The 20674-nt window shown below is 40.3% G+C and overlaps 1 protein-coding gene across 10 annotated transcripts in view; it reads right to left on the bottom strand.

Annotated features, from left to right (window-relative positions):
• DST (dystonin) overlaps positions 1 to 20674 on the bottom strand; it is a 299556-nt gene that overhangs the window by 247192 nt on the left and 31690 nt on the right. The gene's annotated exons all lie outside the window — the stretch shown is intronic.

Genomic DNA, 20674 nt, shown 5'->3' with positions numbered 1-20674 from the left:
GCAGTGTTAAATGAGTGGGAATACGCCAGGGAGAATGCATATGCATCAGGGGCAACCACACACAAACAAAAAAGGGGAGAAGTAAGAAGGGCCACCTCTTATCTGCTATCCTGCACATGGCATTCCATGGGTACATGGCTAATAGCAGTGAATATCTGACTTACTGCAGAGAGGTTGTTTATAGGGAACTAAAATGGATAATACTGTATAATGATGAGAATAGGAAACCTAATTCAGGAGGATGGGATATGTTCCAAAGGAGAGAATCTGACGTAGCCAGAAAGATTTATACCTCTTTTCTAACTTTCCAAATAGCAATGAGAAAGCGGGGGGGGGGCGCGAAATAATAACACTTTTGTGTGCATCCTGGCTGACTGCCTGACAACCTATAGGATCATCTGCCAGAAACCGAATCTAAGGAAAAAATGAAGGCGTTTGAAGCAGGCTGTGCAAAGATGATGGACAATTAAACAGCAACTATAAAAGCAAATGAGAAAATGGAAACTACTGGCTAGTTCCCCTTTGGAAGAAGATCCAAAAGATCATTTTCTGAGGTTTCAAGAGCAGAGGCCAGGTGTTCCAATGATGATGACGACCATTTGCTTCCTCTTATATACAATATTTCTGTAATAAATAACTAGATGCTTAATGGACATCTGCTACTTCTTCAGCTCTAAATTTATCATCCCGTCTCTGGAGTCCGACTCTTTAGATTCCTGAATCTGGGGTGATGAATTGTGTAGACATCTGGTCTCTATCTATTCTACTGTTCCATGACCGCCATCCTGTGAGCTAAATACTATTAAGTAGCACATGATACCATTTGCTCCAAATACATTCTGCTCCCTTTCTTTCCAAGGCATCACAACTGGAGAGATGCTAAGATTTTCACCAGCCCTTAAACTGGTGAGAGCCGGTGAGTAATACAGTATAGCGCTGCTCAAAGCAAATTAAGAGAGACAGTTCCATTCTGTGTGGTAAAGGGGATTTCAGCAGTGCAGATTGGTGTACAGAAAGAAGGAGGGGGGAAATATTATGCTTATTAGAATCCCCTCATCTGTACAACTGAAATTTCTACAAGTTTCAGAGTGACCTAGAGTTCCAGAATTACCAAAGAACTAGAAACACACACCTTAGCCTGCATCTCCTTTAACAGCAGCACACTATTCAGATATCAGACAAAACTATTCACAGCATGAAGTACCATCTCCTATTATCTACAGAGCAAGTTGCTATTGAAGGCACAGCAGCAGACTAGGTAAGTAACACTGGCTGCTTTACTTGTTTATTGTAAACACAGATAGGCAACCACCACATAATGCTGAACACAGGGAAAGGAGTAGGAGCAAGCACAGAATGCTCTCTGTAAACCCTGATTAAACCCTAATTAATCCTCTCTGTAAACCCTAACATGAAACATACTCAAATATGGTCTGCCTTCCTTTCCTGAGGCATGGCACTCCAAGCTCAGGTGTAATGCATCGCGTTTTTTATTTGCATCTCTGTTTTACTAGCCATCTAACATGCATTCTTCTCTTTTGAACCTCTGCTTCCATGTACCGTGGTACCTTCCTTTGCAACCGTTTTGGATTACAACCCCGTCAAACCCGTGCCCTTTGTTGGATTACAACCCATATTTATTTTTGGAGGCCCCATTGGCAAAAGTGCGCCTTGGGTTACAACCTGTTTTGGTTTACAACTGGACCTCCAGAACAGATTATGGTTGTAAACCAAGGTACCACTGTATATATCTTCCAAAAGTGTAGCACTGCATCTATTTAGAACCACAGTGGTACCTCAGGTTACATACGCTTCAGATTACATATGCTTCAGGTTACAGACTCTGCTAACCCAGAAATAGTGCTTTAGGTTAAGAACTTTGCTTCGGGATGAGAAAAGAAATCGTGCTCCGGCGGCACGGCGGCAACAGGAGGCCCCATTAGCTAAAGTAGTGCTTCAGGTTAAGAACAGTTTCAGGTTAAGAACGGACCTCCAGAACGAATTAAGTACTTAACCCGAGGTACCGCTATATCTTTCACTCAAACAAATTTCATCCGTGCTCTTTCACACATCTTCTTCTACCGCTTCGAGTGTCATTTAATCAAGTCCAAAGATGCTAAGATTAAGGAAGATAACCAAGTGTTTCCCAAGCTCCTTGTTATGACTGGATATGTGTGTTTTATTTTATCTAGTTACTCTGTTACCTCTCATTTAACAAATATGCCCAAATTAATTATAGAGCTTATCTTATGGAACACTTGTGATGTACATTTAAAATGGCTGTTGGGGGTACATAGCTGGATGATGCGGATCTTACTTCTGTGTCCCAAATTAAGTTACTACCATAAAGAGTTACCATATATAAGCTACATGTCATTAGACCCAAACTGCGAGCAGTTACTTCTCTCACACTTGCAGCCCACTGACTCCTCAAGCAGCTTCTGCATCAGATGTAAAGCAATCCAACAACTGACACATGATACGTTCACAGCTTGCAACATTCATTCAGTTGCTTCTGCCTCAAATGCGTGTTGGTGCATAATCAAACTATACAGCAAATGCATTATTGCTATTTTATTTTTTTACTGATTTTGTTCTGCAGCCCCTGACAGATGCCCAAGGTACAGCAATACAGTGGTGCCCCGCAAGACGAATGCCTCGCAAGACAAAAAACTCGCTAGACGAAAGGGTTTTGCATTTTTTGAGCTGCTTCGCAAGACAAATTTCCCTATGGGCTTGCTTCACAAGACAAAAACGTCTTGCAAGTTTGTTTCCTTTTTCTTAACACCGTTAATACAGTTGCGACTTGACTTCGAGGAGCAACTCATAGAACGCGGTGTGGTAGCCTTTTTTGAGGTTTTTGAAGACTTTGGTATTTTTGAAGCTTTCCCAAAACTTTCCCGACACCGTGCTTCGCAAGACGAAAAATTCGCTAGACGAAAAAACTCGCGGAACGAATTAATTTCGTCTTGCGAGGCACCACTGTATCTAATGCACAGAAATGCAGCATGTGAAGCTTTTCTGGCATGAAGGTGAAGCGATGAGCAACACTTCATACCTTTAAAGACAAAAGAGCAGAGGCAAAAAAGTAATGGAATAACATTTAATGATTTTAAACTTTTTTTCAGATTTTTAAAAATGTTTTCATGTTATTGTTAATTGCATTGCTTTACCACTTGGCTGGTTGCTTTCCTGGGAAGAAGGGTTGAATAGAAATTTAGTATATATAGTAACTTTATCAATGTTTTAACAGCGCATTGACCCTTTCCCCTCTCATCAGAACTATAGTTGTTGTTAAGACATGCATAATTCAAATGGAAATACGAAATGTCAGACATATTTTATTTCAAAGGCCATTAGATGCTTCAGGAATCCTTGCAGTTCCCATTGTTGCTAATTTTTACTAATAAGTAGCATATGGCAGATTGAAATCATTTGTCTCAATGCCCGCACTACAGCAGCTGGGAAATGTTTAAATATTGATGATGAGGGCTTCCAGGATTACAGGTTGAACACAGTGGGTTGTGTTCAATGGTGGCTTTGCCTTAGAACATGGGTAGGCAAACTAAGGCCCAGGGGCCGGATCCGGCCCAATCACCTTCTAAATCCGGCCTGTGGACAGTCTGGGAATCAGCGTGTTTTTACATGAGTAGAATGTGTCCTTTTATTTAAAATGCATCTCTGGGTTATTTGTGGGGCCTGCCTGGTGTCTTTACATGAGCAGAATGTGTGCTTTTATTTAAAATGCATCTCTGGGTTATTTGTGGGGCATAGGAATTCGTTCATTCCCCCCCCCATATAGTTCGGCCCCCCCACAAGATCTGAGGGACAGTGGACCGGCCCCCTGCTGAAAAAGTTTGCTGACCTTTGAAGCAAGCACTTCTACTTGCACCTAGTTTGCACTTATCCTTCTTACTCACTTAAGCTCCCTGCATTAGAGAATCACTAGGGAGGGCCTTCCACAGCACACAGAATTTCAGTAGTTACGAAGGATTGGCAAAAATCTCGTGCCCTGACTTTTGCTAAAAGAATCATTTTATGCCTCCCTTGGATACGACCCACTAATGTGCAACAGAAAATTACAGTGTCCATTTTTCGAAATGCATTCTTTTATAAAACTAATTAGTAACTTCCAATGGATTAACACATTACAATACAAATTCAGAAACTGGAAAATGGATAAAGACAAGTGCAGGGCAAAACTGGAATTACCTTTATTAGATGACTTAGGAAGCAAAAACCCTTCCAACATGCCCATATTAGTATGCTAACAGCTTTCAGTGCCTTCATTCCCTCTTTAATTTAAACAGTGTAAGGAAAGAGTATACTACTGAACAAACAAGTCTTAAAACAATCATATAAGCATTCCCAATAATATAACTTCCACATAAAGCTTTGTATTTGTTTGAGTATAAAACATTTAACCACCCCAATTGCATGTTGTTCTTATTGTTTTTTCACTTTAGTCAAATATTTCAGTTCAACTATATATTGGGGAAATGTTATAGACGCTTATATAGCAGGTAAAGCAACAACAACCATGATACGCTTTGTTTACTAAATGTAAATCAAATAAACATGATAATCTACTCTCTATTGCTTTAGAGTAGCAGAAACATTTTAGGAAAATCCACTAACTCAACATCACTGGTTAGAAGGTTTTTAATTACCCTGTCTAGGACAAGGGTGTTGCTGTGGTCTAAACCACTGAGCCTAGGGCTTGCCGATCAGAAGGTTGGTGGTTCGAATCCCTGCAACAGGATGAGCTCCCGTTGCTCAGTCCCTGCTCCTGCCAACCTAGCAGTTCGAAAGCACATCAAGTGCAAGTAGATAAATAAGTACCCACAGAGTTTCTGTGTAAATAATGGAACAGCAAGGTCCCATTGTTGGAAAGGAAATACAATGTAAGTCAGGCATGGGGAACCCGTGGTGCTCCAGGTGCTGTTGAACTACAATTCTCATCATCCATGACTATCATCCATGCTGGCTGGTACTGATGGGAGCCAGAGTCTAACAACTTCTGGAGGGCCATGGGTTGCCTGTTTCGGGTGTTAACAAAATTACTTATGCCTTTCTTCTGCATTCTGAATAATTTCACAAACAACACAGGCTTCTCCTAGTTAAGGGCTTCAGAGCAAGAGCATAGGGCTGGAAAGCCTACTGAATACAAAGTAGAACACAACTGGGAAATATCCTTTTTAATTAGAGGGATAGGTCTACGACAGTTCTAATGCTACAGAGGTAGTGCTTTTAGCAATTAGCACTTCCTTATTACTTGCAAATTGCTACCTCTCCTTGAGCTTCCAAGTGGATCCGAGAGCTGCAGTTACCTACAGACTTCATTTATTCAACTGCTCTTTGCTTAAGTGCTCTTGTATCAACTTCAGATTTCTGGCCTCCTATTATTTAAAGAGCTTTTCTCGCTACTGCAGCAGTTCTTGATGTTGTTGACTTTGGAAGAGCTGACTCATCTTGGGAAGATGTTTTGCTTAACAATTCTATGAACAGCCAGAGACCAACTTCATTCTCATCCTGCATGCTATTGTTCCAAGCCTCTCTGGCCAGGTGAACTAATTCAACAGTCTTGCTAACACCTTCCTAGCCTGGTTAAAGTTGCCAGTTAACCTAAAAGAGGTTCTGCAGTCCACTATGGGGAACAATAAATCATTTTAGATTGCTGACAAGTATATGGAAAATCAATTTTTGCCGTCTGGTTGAAGTATAAGGATCTTCTAGAAAGTAAGACCCCGAGGTGGTTATCACCGATGGAAGCCAAGGTTCTCAAAAAAAGGCCCAATATGGAGGCCTACTGGCCAAAATATTGGGAATTAATTGAAAGAGTTGGAGACAATTGGAAGCTACAAAGCCAAGACAAACTAAAAAGTAAGGTGCGAGATTGGTTACATTATGCTCAAATTCAAGAGGTCTTTAAAATGGATAAAAAAGTTGGTTTCCAGGTGGAGAAATCGAAACTGGAAACGGAGTTATTAGAACCAAAAACCAAGGTACTTTCGAGAATGTATAACTTGCTGCTTAAATGGAATACACAGGATGAGACAGTTAAATCTGCTATGATAAAATGGGCACAGGATGTTGGACATAACATTATGGCTGAGGACTGGGAAAGGTTGTGGAACACCGGTATGAAATTCACGGCATGTAGTGCCTTGAAAGAGAACATTATGAAAATGGTATACCGGTGGTACATGACCCCAGTCAAGTTGGCTAAGATATACCATCTGTCTGATAACAAATGCTGGAAATGTAAGGAGGCAGAAGGGACATTCTTTCACCTCTGGTGGACCTGCCCGAAAGTAAAGGCCTTCTGGGAATTGATATATAACGAATTGAAAAAGGTATTTAAATATACCTTCCCCAAGAAACCAGAGGCCTTTCTTCTGGGCATGGTGGACCGGAAGGTGTTAAAGAAGGACAGAACTTTGTTTATGTATGCAACCACAGCAGCAAGAATTCTTATCACAAAGTATTGGAAGACACAAGATTTACCCACACTGGAGGACTGGCAGACGCAGCTGATGGACTACATGGAGTTGGCAGAAATGACTGGCAGAATCCGAGATCTGAGCGAAAAAACAATGGAGGAGGACTGGAAAAAATTTAAGGACTATTTGCAAAAATACTATAAGCTGTTTGAATGTTAAGATTGTGCACGATCAGGAAACGTTATGCTTCCGCAACTTGAGTAGGTAAATGATAAAGTAAGTTATGATAAAAAAAGGAGACAAATTTGAAACAAATATATTATGTTTATTATAAAGGTATTAAAACTAAATTACAAACTTTTGAAATTGGCAACATAATAAATTTAAAGGTACAATAAGCGGTGAAACAAGGTAATAAATTGCTGATATTGTTAGATTAAAGAACGCAATGTTGGGAGGACGTGAGGAGGTCCAATAGAAAGTAATTTGATGAAAGATGATTCGAAACATATCTAAATTCTTCTTCTTTTTCTATTTTTCTTTATTTATAAAAATTGTTTCTTGTATGTTGCTATGTAAATGAACCTGTGAACCTATGAAAAGAAACGCAATAAAAAATTTATAAAAAAAAAAGATTGCTGACAAAAAGATATGTTGCAAAGTGCAATAGGCGTGTTAAATAGATGCACCTTTTTCTGCCACTGCAGATCCATGCTAGAATAAGCTGCATTTGTTAAAAGTCTCCTGGGTACCAATTTTTGCCTAGCACAGAAGGACCTCTGGCAGGAAAGACGATGGCAATCGTAAGAGCCAGATGACTACAGCCAACTTTAAAAATTTTGAGTTATGTATAAGGAGTATGATTTGAGCTAGATGAACTTAGTGATTCATGCACCCAACTCAATTCATGCTCCCAACTTTCCTGATTGGTAGGAAACTTGAGAAAGAGCGCTTACAGCTCCAGGTTCTTTTGGAGGAAGAAGTGGACATTTATGGTGCTCTTATCATATGTTTATTTGCAAATATATACACTGAGCATTGAAGAGCAGGCAGGAGAATGTGCTAATATAGTTACAGTACAGTGATACCTCGGGTTAAGAACTTAATTCGTTCTGAAGATCCGTTCTTAATCTGAAACTATTCTTAACTTGAAGCACCACTTTAGCTAATGGGGCCTCACGCTGCCGCCACGCCGCTGCTGCGCGATTTCTGTTCTCATCCTGAAGCAAAGTTCTTAACCCGAGGACCTATTTCTGGGTTAGCGGAGTCTGTAACTTGAAGCGTCTGTAACCCGAGGTACCACTGTACTACCTTTTTCTCATACTTCAATTTCTTCCTTAAAGCTCACTGTTACTAAAATGAGCTTCCTTAAGGGCCTATGAGTTGTAGCAAACCAAGTTGTCCTGTTCATATATGATCTTTCGCTTGTGCAGCTGAAGTTTCCCTCTTTCTACTTTCCCCATGAACACACCCCAAATCTGCTCTGGAGTTTCCCTCAACCTTCCAGAGCAAATCTGGGTTGTGTGGTGGGTTTGCAAGGCAAGGTAACTGAGAGGAAATTCCATTGTGCAAACTGAAGTCCTTGCATGAATGTGACAGCTTCACTGGGTACAACCCTATGCATACACAACTTAAATACATGCAGGCTCTGTGACTACAGAGCTGATCAAAGTGTGCAGATTAAGGATGGAGACTGCTACCTCAATTCCAATCCCCCCTGCCGCCAACAAGTGTTGATTCTACGGAGATTATAATGTCTGAAAAGGTCCCGAGTTAGGAAAAAGGGCAGCAATGTAGAATTTGTATCCATGCTCTGCTTGTTGGGGCTGTTTTTACAACTCATGAGAGAAAAAAACACACAAGCAGCCTTACAACTGTCTGCCTGGATACCCATGTGGCCCCTGTTCATTCTGTGCTATTCCATCTGTCCTATTCCATATTTTAGGGCCATACTAAGATTAATGGGTGAGTGAAAGTCATTCTGGGCAAGTCACTACTTTCCAGATGCAAATGGGACTAGACATTCAACTGTCCAAAGCAACAGTATTAAATTATCCACCAGTGTCAATGTACAGTATAGACTCAGAAAGCCTGCAGATTTTAGTATTGATTCCTACCTTGTTTAATTTCACCAAGGAAGGATCAGCTAAATTCAGGTGTAATTATACCATCTTAAGTCTCCTCACTTGTTCGCGGGTGGCGCTGTGGGTTAAAGCCTCAGCGCCTAGGGCTTGCCGATCGAAAGGTCGGCAGTTCGAATCCCCGCGGCGGGGTGTGCTCCCGTCGTTCGGTCCCAGCGCCTGCCAACCTAGCAGTTCGAAAGCACCCCCGGGTGCAAGTAGATAAATAGGTACCGCTTACCAGCGGGAAGGTAAACGGCGTTCCGTGTGCGGCTCTGGCTCGCCAGAGCAGCGTTGTCACGCTGGCCACGTGACCCGGAAGTGTCTTCGGACAGCGCTGGCCCCCGGCCAATAGATGTGAGATGGGCGCACAAACCCCAGAGTCTGTCAAGACTGGCCCGCTCGGGCAGGGGTACCTTTACCTTTACCTTTACCTAAGTCTCCTCACTTGTTCTGCATGCAAAAAGGCTCCATGTTCATTCCTTAGCATGTCCTGTTAGAGCTGGGAATGTCCCCTGTCCAAAATGACCCCTCTGATTCGAAATGGCTTTCCAGGATTTCATTGTCAACAATACTGAGTTAAATGGCCAACTGGCCGCTCCAGTTCACAGAAAAGAGAGGAAAGAGGTTGTGGATTTATCCACAGCTGTAGATAAATCATTTTCTGTCCTGTGGGAAGGGCAGAATTTAGTTTCCAAGAAGAGAGTCTACCCCCCACCACCCAAATGTTTTAAATACAATGCTCAAAACCAGGCACGTCTGTCTCTAAAGCTTACACCATAGTAGCATTTTTAATATTAAATCCTACTGCTTTTCTTGTAAATCTCACATCTGGATTTCGACAGCAAATCAATATAAAAAACAAGGAGGAGAGAACGAGAGCTACTCCCTACTTTGAAAAAAATGCATTCTGTATGCACCCTTGGGCACTACATGGTTACTATTTTTAAAAAAAAAAAAAACAAAACAAAACTACAGCGTCACACTCTAAATGTCAAAACATAAGCTACGCATTGTTTCAACATGCTAATGTAGTCTTTAAAAATGCATGAAGAGGGTCTCAATACATAAAGTAACTATTAACTATTCAGCTGAATTGCAATCCCACAGTCCCTGTGATCCAGAACGCAGCATGCACACAGGACTCCCACTATCTGCTATGGCATGCGAAGCTGTGGGGGCTCTTTTTCCTGCCACAGCTTGCAGTGCGGAAACACTATTCGCATGTGTGAGGCTACCAAACTAGAACATTGCAACTGGCTTCAGTCCTCTCCCTTTGCACTTAAACCATCACAAAATCAAGACAGCATGCCAACACCTCTGACTTGATGCAAGGGCCAGGTTGGAATGGAATATTTCAGAATCACTATGCTTGAGGCTGCCAAGAATCTAACGTCAATGCAAACAAAGCATTGGAATGTAGAGGCACACTAGAAATACATACAAGCAAGCCAGGCAAAAGCAGGGGTCAATAGCCAAAGCTTCTACATGAGCTCAGATGGCACAAGGAAAAATGAGGCAAGAGATGGATAGACATGATGCTGTGGGAAAGCAGAAATAGCCAAATGCCCCTGGTTTGTCCTGATCAACATAAATGTGCCACCTGACAGCTTTATAGCAATGATTTACTGCCTATCACAGAGGCGATAAGGTAGGATTTAGCATCCCTAATCCAGGGCCTTCAGGGTTGTAGTTTTATTTCACTTGTAAGAATAGCTCATTGCCAATATGGAAAAAATATTTGGTGTTGGAAGTCTACATCTTAATTGCAAGGGATTGCTATCTATGCTCATCTGACGGAGATTTCAGCAACAGATCTAATTCTCCCAGCCAGCCTCAACTCCATCTGAAGTGACTGATGCACGAAAGGGAGCTGCTTCTAGGCACTGGGCATTTAGGGAGCGTTTGAATGCGATCTATTGATTCCACCCATCTGCTGCAGTTGTCTTGGCAATGGAGATACTCAAGGTCTTTATGATTCATGATAAAACAACCATACACTCGCTTGAAATTGCCAAATGGGAGTCTGTATCCTTAGATGCCTCAAGCAAAACCCAACGAAGCTGGTGGTCGTCACAAGAGACACTGCAAAAGGGCATGTGGAGCCCTAGCAGAGTGTGAGCTTGAAAGTCACAATTTATACCAGAAACATATTGCATCCATGATTGTATTCTGCTGCAATGAAAGCTGTGTTGAGTCTACCTAAGGGTTCTCTCTCTCCCTAAAAAAAGTCCATTCTGGTCAAAGCTAGGTGAGAAACCCAGGAAAGGGGCTAAAGCAGGGGGGTATGGCAGAAAGCAAGTTCCGGAACCTTGAACTGATTCCAAAACCTGAACAACCAGGTCAGTGTGTTCAGTGTACGTATAATGCACAGTCTCTCAGTGGTCTGGTTCTCACATAATACTATGATGCCATGGTTTGTATGATGCCAGGCATTTGGTCATTGGAATATATGCAGTACTCTGTGACTTATTAATGCAACAAGTTTCCCACCTTTAAAAAAAATCCTTTTTTATATCATAAGAATACCAAACTGAACAAAAAATAATAAAATGTTTAGTACAAACAAAAAATTACAAAATATACCCATTAGAGACAGAGTGCATGCTGCTGTACTCTACAGTACCCAATCATGTCTTTTTACTATTTGACAAGTATAATGGGGGGAATGAAATATGAAAATAATATGAAAATAGAAATTTCTGACATTGTGGTAAACATAAAATGATGTGCATCATATGGGGATCCTTAACACAGGAACAATGTGGGCTGAGAAACTGATTATGAACTGCATTTTATCAAGCTGAAACAGAAGAAACTTTTTTTAAAAGAGGAAAACCTCTCAATTTGGGTGGATGTGGTGAAAGAAGAACCCTATCATTTTGACACCAAATGTATTTTATTTGAGGGCAGTGAGGGTGGTTTTTCCAGTATTTCCCCTAAGTTACAATGTGCCATAATCAAATATTAGCGAGTGGCTGTGGAAAATGAGAAAAACTTTTTCAATATTTTTCCTCTGTGCGTGCATGTGTCCCTGCACCCCCAAACAAGGAATTCTCATCTCTAATCCCACCAAGTATCTTCAGACAGATGAAGCTGTACTAAGCTTTCTAAATTTTAGCATGGTGAATCACTTTATCTCCCGTATGAAATTGTTTAACAACAGAAGAATCTGAACACTAATCCTGCAGTCCTATCTTGTGGTTACCATCACTGAAGTCTGTGGGAGCTCTGCCTGAAAATAGACCCATCTAACATTTGTTTCGCTACGATTGTCACAGGAGATCTTTGCGGGGTGGATTATTATTCTCAGGGCTGTGTCTGCTATGGGCATTTGTCATCATTTTAGCTATTTTTACTCTACAGAGTGATCATCACGAGGGGCTATGATGACAGTGCAGAACAGAATAAGGTAATGGAAGTCTCCTCACTTCTGTTGTAGTTCTAAATATTATTTTCTTGCATTTTGTGGGGCTATATAAATTATTGTCAAAAATAATAATGGATATACAATGCTTTCACTCCTTTAGTCATTTGTGTATGAGTTTCAATTTTGTATGGTTTGTATACCATAAAACCACACACACACACACAGAGACACCCTGCCACACATACTTCTGCCAGCTCCTGATAGAGGGGGAAGCGGAACACTACTAATTTTAGTTCCAAGTGGTAAAAAATGTTGGAACCGACAGATAACTCAGTACTGTACTGCTAGTTCAACTCAGAGCAAAGAAGCTTCTGTCCCATGTAATGCACTGATATGTGAAAATTGAGATGTAGGTCTCAAGGTCTAGGCTTGCTTGTTTTGACTCACTGTACATTTGAATCAGCAGTTTCGTCCATGTTATGTTCCATGAATATCTTGTGCAGTCCAATCCACATTTAAGATTATGTTCCAGATCATAGTTCTACTTACAGTTCTTTTTGCACTTTAAAGTACCTCAGTAATGAGAAATTCACTTTGTCTGAAAGCTTATTTATGAAGTATAAACAGATATACCAGGGATCATTGTCCTGCTGCTAAGTTTGCTGCTGCAAATGGCAGAAGGGTGTTTATTACCCATGTGTAAATCCAGTTCCAGACATGTACCTCAACCTCTTGTTTCAAGCAGCAAAATATCTATGAGCAGATTCAGTCCATGCATGCATCTCTTTGCAAACCGAGAGCTGTGTTACACACCGGAACAAATCTCAAGAAGACAAGGCATCTCTGCATGCTCACTTGGCTTGCAAGTATTCACTGAAACAAGCCCATTTTGATTGTAACAACATCACCCACTACAGATCTGGTGTTTATTGATTTAAAAAGCTTAATATTAAGCTCTCCAAGATGAGAGCACATTCAAGAAGGGAGGAGCCCTTATCCTAGAAGATTATTCACTATGCACCAGTGGACTGGAGAAAGTCTGAAAGGATTCTTGGGTGCAGATACTGTACATGGTATGCCACAACCCAACCTCAGTGATATTGGTATCCCAAATCTTCATGTGTATGAAGTTTACATACATATGTAATTTTGCTTGTACAACAGCAACACTGTATCGCATTTAGCAGCATGAAAATGCAGGGTTAGGACACTTTTAAATCACTTCTTAAATATTTTAACTTACCGTACTTTGAAATGCACAAGTATTATTATCCTTTTGAAATTTGGTTGTGATAATTCCTCACATGGAATATTTACTTGAATGTCAGAAAATCAAGGCGTTGTCTTTCAAGAAATATTTCAGGCATGCAATAAGGCTGCATTCGTATCTGACATTTACAGAATGTTCTTCTGAACAGAAGTTCTTAAAAGCACACTTAGCTCCAAGTACATTAAAGGTATTATAGGCACAGGTCTTGCTTTAAGCAAACTTGAATAACTGCTTTATGAGAAAGTTAAGCCTTTTTATGTCCCATTGATTTAAGGGAAGAGGGTTAAACACATTCTTCGTTCTCCCATTGATTTCAATTGGTCTTAACTACAATTAAGTTAAGTGCTTAATTCTAGCTGAATCATGATGCACATTTTTAACTTTCAATGTAACATTTTATTTCTAAGCGGTTACTTAATCCTATAGTTCTTCATTAAAGACTGAAAGTTAGGCAAACTAGAAACTGATCATTCCAATATAGTGCAGGGATAATGGGCAGTTTTTTTGCATAATAACAATTATGCTTTAGCATTAGGAGAGCAAGCTGTAGCAAACGTTGCACTCATTTTGCAGACTCAGTAACACTAGGCCTGAGGTCGCTGGGATAAGGGGACAGGAAACAATAAATGACATGACAACACTCTGGGATCGAAATGGCCACATTTTTTATTATGGATGTCAGTAGGTTTTGGCATAGGCATTGGATATGTATTTTGAATCAACCAGGCCGATTGCTGGCTGATTTATTTCATCAGAGTCAACCCTGAGTTAAGGATCTCCATATGACATGCATCAAATACAGGTGACTCCTCTAGGAGCCACCTGGGGAGTTCTATGCCTGTTAGGCCACATGTTGGGATACGGACCAAACCCTTTTCCTTGCACCTCTTTACTGGGGTAACCTGATACTTTCATCTGGAGGCGTGGGTAAGGCTCCTCCCTACCCCATCTGAATACACTAAGGATCCAACCCAATGCCTTTTTCTGCCAGCAAGTTGTGACAATTGCTGTGAGATAGGCAAAACCTAGAAACCAGCCCAATTTGTCTGTGGGCAAATTCCACCCTGGCCGTGAATACAGCAACCAGGTAACTCCACAGCCTGGTCCTACACATGTACTGCCTGTTTACTTTTGGGTAGGGCCAAAATATGCAGGGTGGGTAGGATGTATGTTCTTGACTACACTGTGGGAAGCAGGCGCAGCCAGTTTAAATGGGTTGGAGACAACTTGAGCAAATACAGACCTGACTCAGGTCCTCCCCCACCCCAAAGTGCTGCCCCACAAGCTGGCCATCATTGGCCAAATCGAATTTGAGATGAAGTAGTGTCCCATCGAGGGATGCGGGTGGCACTGCATACCACAGAACCTAGGACTTGCCGATCAGAAGGTCGGCGGTTTGAATCCCCACGACAGGGTGAGCTCCCGTTGCTTGGTCCCTGCTCCTGCCAACTTAGCAGTTCGAAAGCACGTCAAAGTGCAAGTAGATAAATAGGTACCACTCTGGCGGGAAGGTAAATGGCGTTTCCGTGCGCTGCTCTGGTTCGCCAGAAGCGGCTTAGTCATGCTGGCGACATGACCCGGAAGCTGTACGCCGGCTCCCTCGGCCAATAAAGTGAGATGAGAGCCGCAACCCCAGAGTCGGTCACGACTGGACCTAATGGTCAGGAGTCCCTTTACCTTTACCTTTACCTAGTGTCCCATCACTCTCTGCAGCCGGCTGAGCCTGATGATGTTGCCAGCCAGCCATGCAGGAAGCTTGCGCCCATCTCAGTTAATAATAAGGAAGATTGGAATTAATTTTAAGTGGTGTGCTAATGAATAAATAAATAAATGCCCAATTAATTCATTTTTTCCATTTTTGAAATCTAAAGAGTATCACAACATGTACAGAGTTCCAGCTGAATACAGCTTATCGGTAACAGTGCAACTGCTACTTTCGCCAGGCAAACAGCATGTTGCAAGGTTGAAATCATGTTTAAGATGTGTCTTCGTACCTGTCACTGTCGAGAGAGGTGGCACCAGTTACCAGCTTTTTCTTTCAGTAGTACTGACTGAAAAGTGATGTCCAAAAGCTGTCCTTTTCTGGCTCATCATAAAACTAATGTAAACAATGTTTTATATTACATTAATTACATAACAATTATGGAATGAAATCCAAAAGAATGACAGGCTTTCTGAACTTGTTCTTTTCTGTCTCCAATGCCTTCTGATTCTGTGACTTTAAGAACATATCTATTTTGGCGGGGGGGGGATGAAAAGGGACATACAAGATACACTTCTGCACTCTCTGGGCTGTGGCTAAGCTATACAGAAGACAGCATGACACTGCTTTTTCGTGCCTCACTTGGCATTGTAACTATGCACAAATTTAACCTGGCTGCTGGCATTTTAGATACGGGAGCATGTCCAAATCAGTGATAGGTAAACCTATCCATTCTTAAGGAAATCAGCCCTGAGTGCTCACTGGAAGGACAGATCCTGAAGCTGAGACTCCAATACTTTGACCACCTCATGAGAAGAGAAGACTCCCTGGAAAAGACCCTGATGTTGGGAAAGATGGGCACAAGGAGAAGGGGACGACAGAGGACAAGATGGTTGGGTAGTGTTCTCAAAGCTACCAGCATGAGTTTGAACAAAATGCGGGAGGCAGTGGAAGACAGGGGTGCCTGGCGTGGTCCATGGGGTCACGAAGAATCGGACACGACTAAACAACAACAACCTAGTGTTACCCTTATAGTAAATTTTAACAAACTGTTTAAGTAATGAGAAAATAATTTGGAAGTGGGAGATCAAATAGCTATCTTAATGATCAGTATTTATGTCATTTTTAATCTATATAAGCCAGAAAGGTATGCATTTCAATTAAATACTATGGTTCACTGTACAATACACATTTAAAATCAGTACAATTAGGTTTGACTTTAAAATCATTATTCAAATAATTACATATGCAGTGCTTTTCCTAACACTCAAATCAATGGAAAAGCATCTGAGTAATCCTCATAACAACCATATAAGAGAGGGCAATATGATCATGCTGTTACTGCAAATGGAGATGTGGAGTTGAGGGATCAAGCAGTCACAGCTGAGCTATAATTTGAACCCAGTGCTTGCCAAATTAATTTATTATATGAAACTACATCTACATAGTGCAAAATATCAACCATCTTTAGATCCATGAAGGAGGGGACAATGTCTTTTAAGGGTACTTAAAAGAACATATACTTGAGTAAGCAAAAATTGTTCATTGGAAGGAACAGCTATCTTTAACTTGTACATCAATATAGTACGTAAAAAGCATGATAGCCTTTAGGAACCTCTGCTTCTTTGCAAACTCCAGGTACTAATGGAGGATAAATACAGCAATTAAAGTTTTGGTCCCTAAGTTGTGACAATATTAAAGCTTGCAGACCTATGTATAATTTATGCTTTAAAGTTTTAACCAGATGTTTTGCTTTATTATTATTAAAATAAAATGAATTTAAGAGGTTAGGATATTTCTAGTCACTGAATTATTTCTGAATGTCCCTTTATCAGAATTCAAGTTAACCACATGTGAGGAATAAAATATAGCTGAAAAGCACAGTGATTCAGCAGAAGTCAGCTGTGACCTGCTGTCCCACCCAAAACAATGAAATGCATCTTTGTCACAACTATCATTTGCTAGTCTGTGAGCAGAACCATTTATAAAGCAATTTGGGGGGAAATAACCAATAAACCAGAAAAATCTGCCCTGCCAATTACACTTTTTCTATTATCTAAAAAAATGTTATTATGATTGAAATGACACAGTAGCTAAGACTAAGATCATAAACACATTTCAGACCATAGATGTCAATGTAGTGTCAAATTTAAGGACAGAATACATGTATTTGCACAAAAATAGCCATTGGTTGAGAGGCTGTGATGTCATGGAACTTTCTCACAAACATTCTAACAGTTAGCAAGTTAAAGCACCCAACAAAAACTCTAGAGCAGAAAGGCTTGTATGCTACTGGCAGAATAGAGTGCAGAAAAGTGAATAAATGGCCTGTCAAACTCCATGAGTCAGGATTTCAAGAGATTCATTTAAAATGTCTTTACCTAGCTCATTCACAGGCACCATTAGCAAGCAAGTGTAGCTTCTTTCTATGGTTTACTTCCTGGGAATGCACATGAAAGTGGTAAGTTACAAGTAAAAATAACAACATTGGGGCATGTGGGTTGATACAGTTTGCCTATACAGTTGTACCTTGGTTCTCAAATGGAATCCATTCTGGAAGTCCGTTCAACTTCCAAAAGTGTTCGAAAACCAAGGCGTGGCTTCTGATTGGCTGCAGGAGCTTCCTGCACTCAATTGGAAGCTGCGTAGGACATTTGGCTTCCAAAGAAAGTTTGCAAACTGGAACAATTCCGGGTTTGCGGCTTTTGGGAGCCGAAACGTATGTGTACACACAAAAAACTACTCTGATGGTGTGCATATAGTAAGGCGTATACATAGTAAGACAGTATGAATGGGAAGTGGGTACAGCAAATGCATTAAAGGTATTCTTTTAAAAAATGCATGTCTGCTCATTTTCACAGAAGTATACTTCCCAAATAGGATTTGCCAACTGTCTTCTATTAGCTGAGATCAATGGGATACTAAGTGAAATGTATTCCAACATTATTTTGTTACATTGTGTTGGCTGGTATTCAGCTAAGTTTTATTCAAAAGTATTATCTGAAATCAATGAACATGACAAAGCTAAGTCCATTAATTTCAATAGGTTTACTATGAGTAAGACTTTGTTGAACACCACAAAGTATGTATAGTCTTGGCCAGTGACTTTCATGTTAGATTACAAACAAAACTAAAGTCACAGATTTATAATATGAAAGACATTTCATCGCACAGAAAGCAACTCAGTGGATCATTTCTGAAGGAGCAAAAACAACAACAAAGAAGCGATTTTCATCCATGAATAAGTGGTTGCATTCATAATTATTTCTGTATCAGCTGAGTTAGTGCATTTGAGAGCTTTAGAAATTTTCTGTGTATGGAAGTTTCAAAAGGATCAAGACAATAATCAAAAGCAAATAGCTCAGTCTTATGCACAAATTAGAACACATCTCTCTTCTCCAGTAGCTCACAACTCTTCTGTGCTCTCATATTTGCTGAGCAGTTGCCATTTCTTTATTTATGGTCACAGCTAGAGATATGCTTAACAGGCATGTGTGTGCACACAGTGGATGCCTCTTAAACTAAGTTGCTGATCCAAAATCTTATTTGCCTGCCTTGGTAAAATATTGATCTAATTTATACTTTTTTAATATACAAGTTTTTAAATAAAACACGTGATCTACTAATCATACATAGCATCATGTGATTCCCACCCACAAGACCGGCAATGAATTTTCTACAGCTGACTCTGCTAGTTACAGTATTCAACAGCTGGGCCATAGATAACTTGGCACCCTGATAATAACCAAGAGTGTTTTGTAACCAAGGGGGAAATGTTGGAATTTAGAAAACTGATTACATCTTGCAATGCAGAAGCTGCATATAATATCTGATGAGGAAAGTTAGCACAAGCGTGGCTTTATTCCCTAGCTATGCAAAATGTCACTCCCTATTCCCCGCATATATTGTAGTCATTCTTTTCAGATTAGATCAGCTCCCATAAACAAGTCATCAGGATAAGCCACTGTAGTGAAGTCATACTACTGATATTCTGATGGGAAAGCTTAACTGGCTTAAGGACATATTATTCTGTAATGAATTTGCCAGTTTTTCCATACTCTGTGACAAGTCCAAAAGCTTGTTTCTTTTCCCAGTGACTGGATATAACACATCAGAAGTCCTCAAAGTAATTGATGAGCTATGCAGGCCAGGCATAAGGAAAAAGAAACTGAATGTGATATACTAAGATTTGGATTAGATACTTCTTGTTCTTTCCAATGCTATAAGCATAAAACTTCTGTTGTATTTCACATTTCAGACTTAATGCACCTAGTCCAAGTACCCCTTGGACATCGCAACACCTTCAGAGCACATCCAGATAAATAAAAAGCAGGTAATTTTCAAATCTAAGAGCAACTTCACAGTGTACAGACTGGGTACACTAGGTTGGACCCAGTGCAAGTGGACATCTGGAGCCCAGACCACCAAATCCAGTGTGACTGTGCATTGGGGTACAGATAACCAACTACACTGTCATACTCACCCAGTTCCTATTGAACTGGTTGGGTGTGCCTTTTGATATTAATTATAATGTGTATTTAGGGTCAGCAAAGCAGGGTTACAGTGTGACTGGTTTGCTATGACTACAGCTGCATCAGGACCAGAAAGCTCCAGCAATGTTTCTCATAGAAAAAACATTGAAGAAAAAAGGTGCATTTCTAGACATGTAGTGGATATGTGCCAAGAGCTTGTGTCCACTATGGTGTCTTGGCGTATGTTCAAGTCTCAGTTTCAAGCTTTCCAAGACAGGGGGGGTTTAAAGGCTACTCCACATTTCAATAGGACAATGATTACACAACCAAGACTAGAATCCTATACAAATTTATCTGGCAATAGGTCTCATTGAAAACAATGAATCCTTACTTCTGAGTAAACATGCAAATGAACATGGTTAGACTACACAGGATGTCAAAAGCAGGTCCTAAAAACATAAACCTAGAAAAATTAGAATAACTGAAAAGAGGTCAAGCATGGAATATTTTTATGAATTTGGGCATTACTGAAAATTGGTTGGAGTTGGAAGGAAACCTTAAAAAATAATCAAGCGTAGTAGTGTAAGTTTAGAAGAAATAAGTAATGCAGAGTGGGTTTGATTTAAAGCTTCATCCCAGCAGTCTTAAAATTAGCCAATATTTTATTTGAAAAGTACTGGTAATGAAGCTCACAACAATAGAATTGCTCTCCTTCCTTTCTATAAGCATCTTTAAGGCAGCCTACCAGTTCTCAGCTAATAGTTGCCTAATGCTTTTTAACTGCTGGACACTGCACATGCTCCATAGCTGCACTTATGCAATTGGCTATAGACACAAAAGAATCATTAAATTCCTTTTAATGATACATAAATTATAAGCAAGGTAGATTCAGTGCAAGCTACAATAACTGGATAAGACAGAATCTGCAAGATCACATTGCAAGGTATTTTTCTGTAACGCCAAAGGTGAAAATGAATGAGATTATTAAATAAAAAGGATTGTAACTATGCCATCCCCATTAAAAACAGGTACAGATCTGTTTTTAAAACCTTGTCAACTCTGGGACATGTTATCACTTCAAATATTTAAATCAAATAATTATGCAAATAAGACAAACACTAATTCATAACATCCTCCTGTTCCTCAAACAACAGTAACTGCAACATATATTTAGGGGCCAAAATGTTGGCTCTCACAGTAAAAACCAAGCTATAGCTACGAATACATTCAATAGTTACTAATTGCTGTAGTCATTACTATGAAGAAATCCTTATTCCAAACGGATGCCTAATCTGAT

This window comes from Podarcis vaucheri (genome assembly GCF_965113315.1).
Source record: "Podarcis vaucheri genome assembly, chromosome: 3".
NCBI classification, from domain to species: domain Eukaryota; kingdom Metazoa; phylum Chordata; class Lepidosauria; order Squamata; family Lacertidae; genus Podarcis; species Podarcis vaucheri.
The sequence above is the reverse complement of the archived record's forward strand: the minus strand, read 5'-3'. Positions and strand labels throughout refer to the sequence as shown.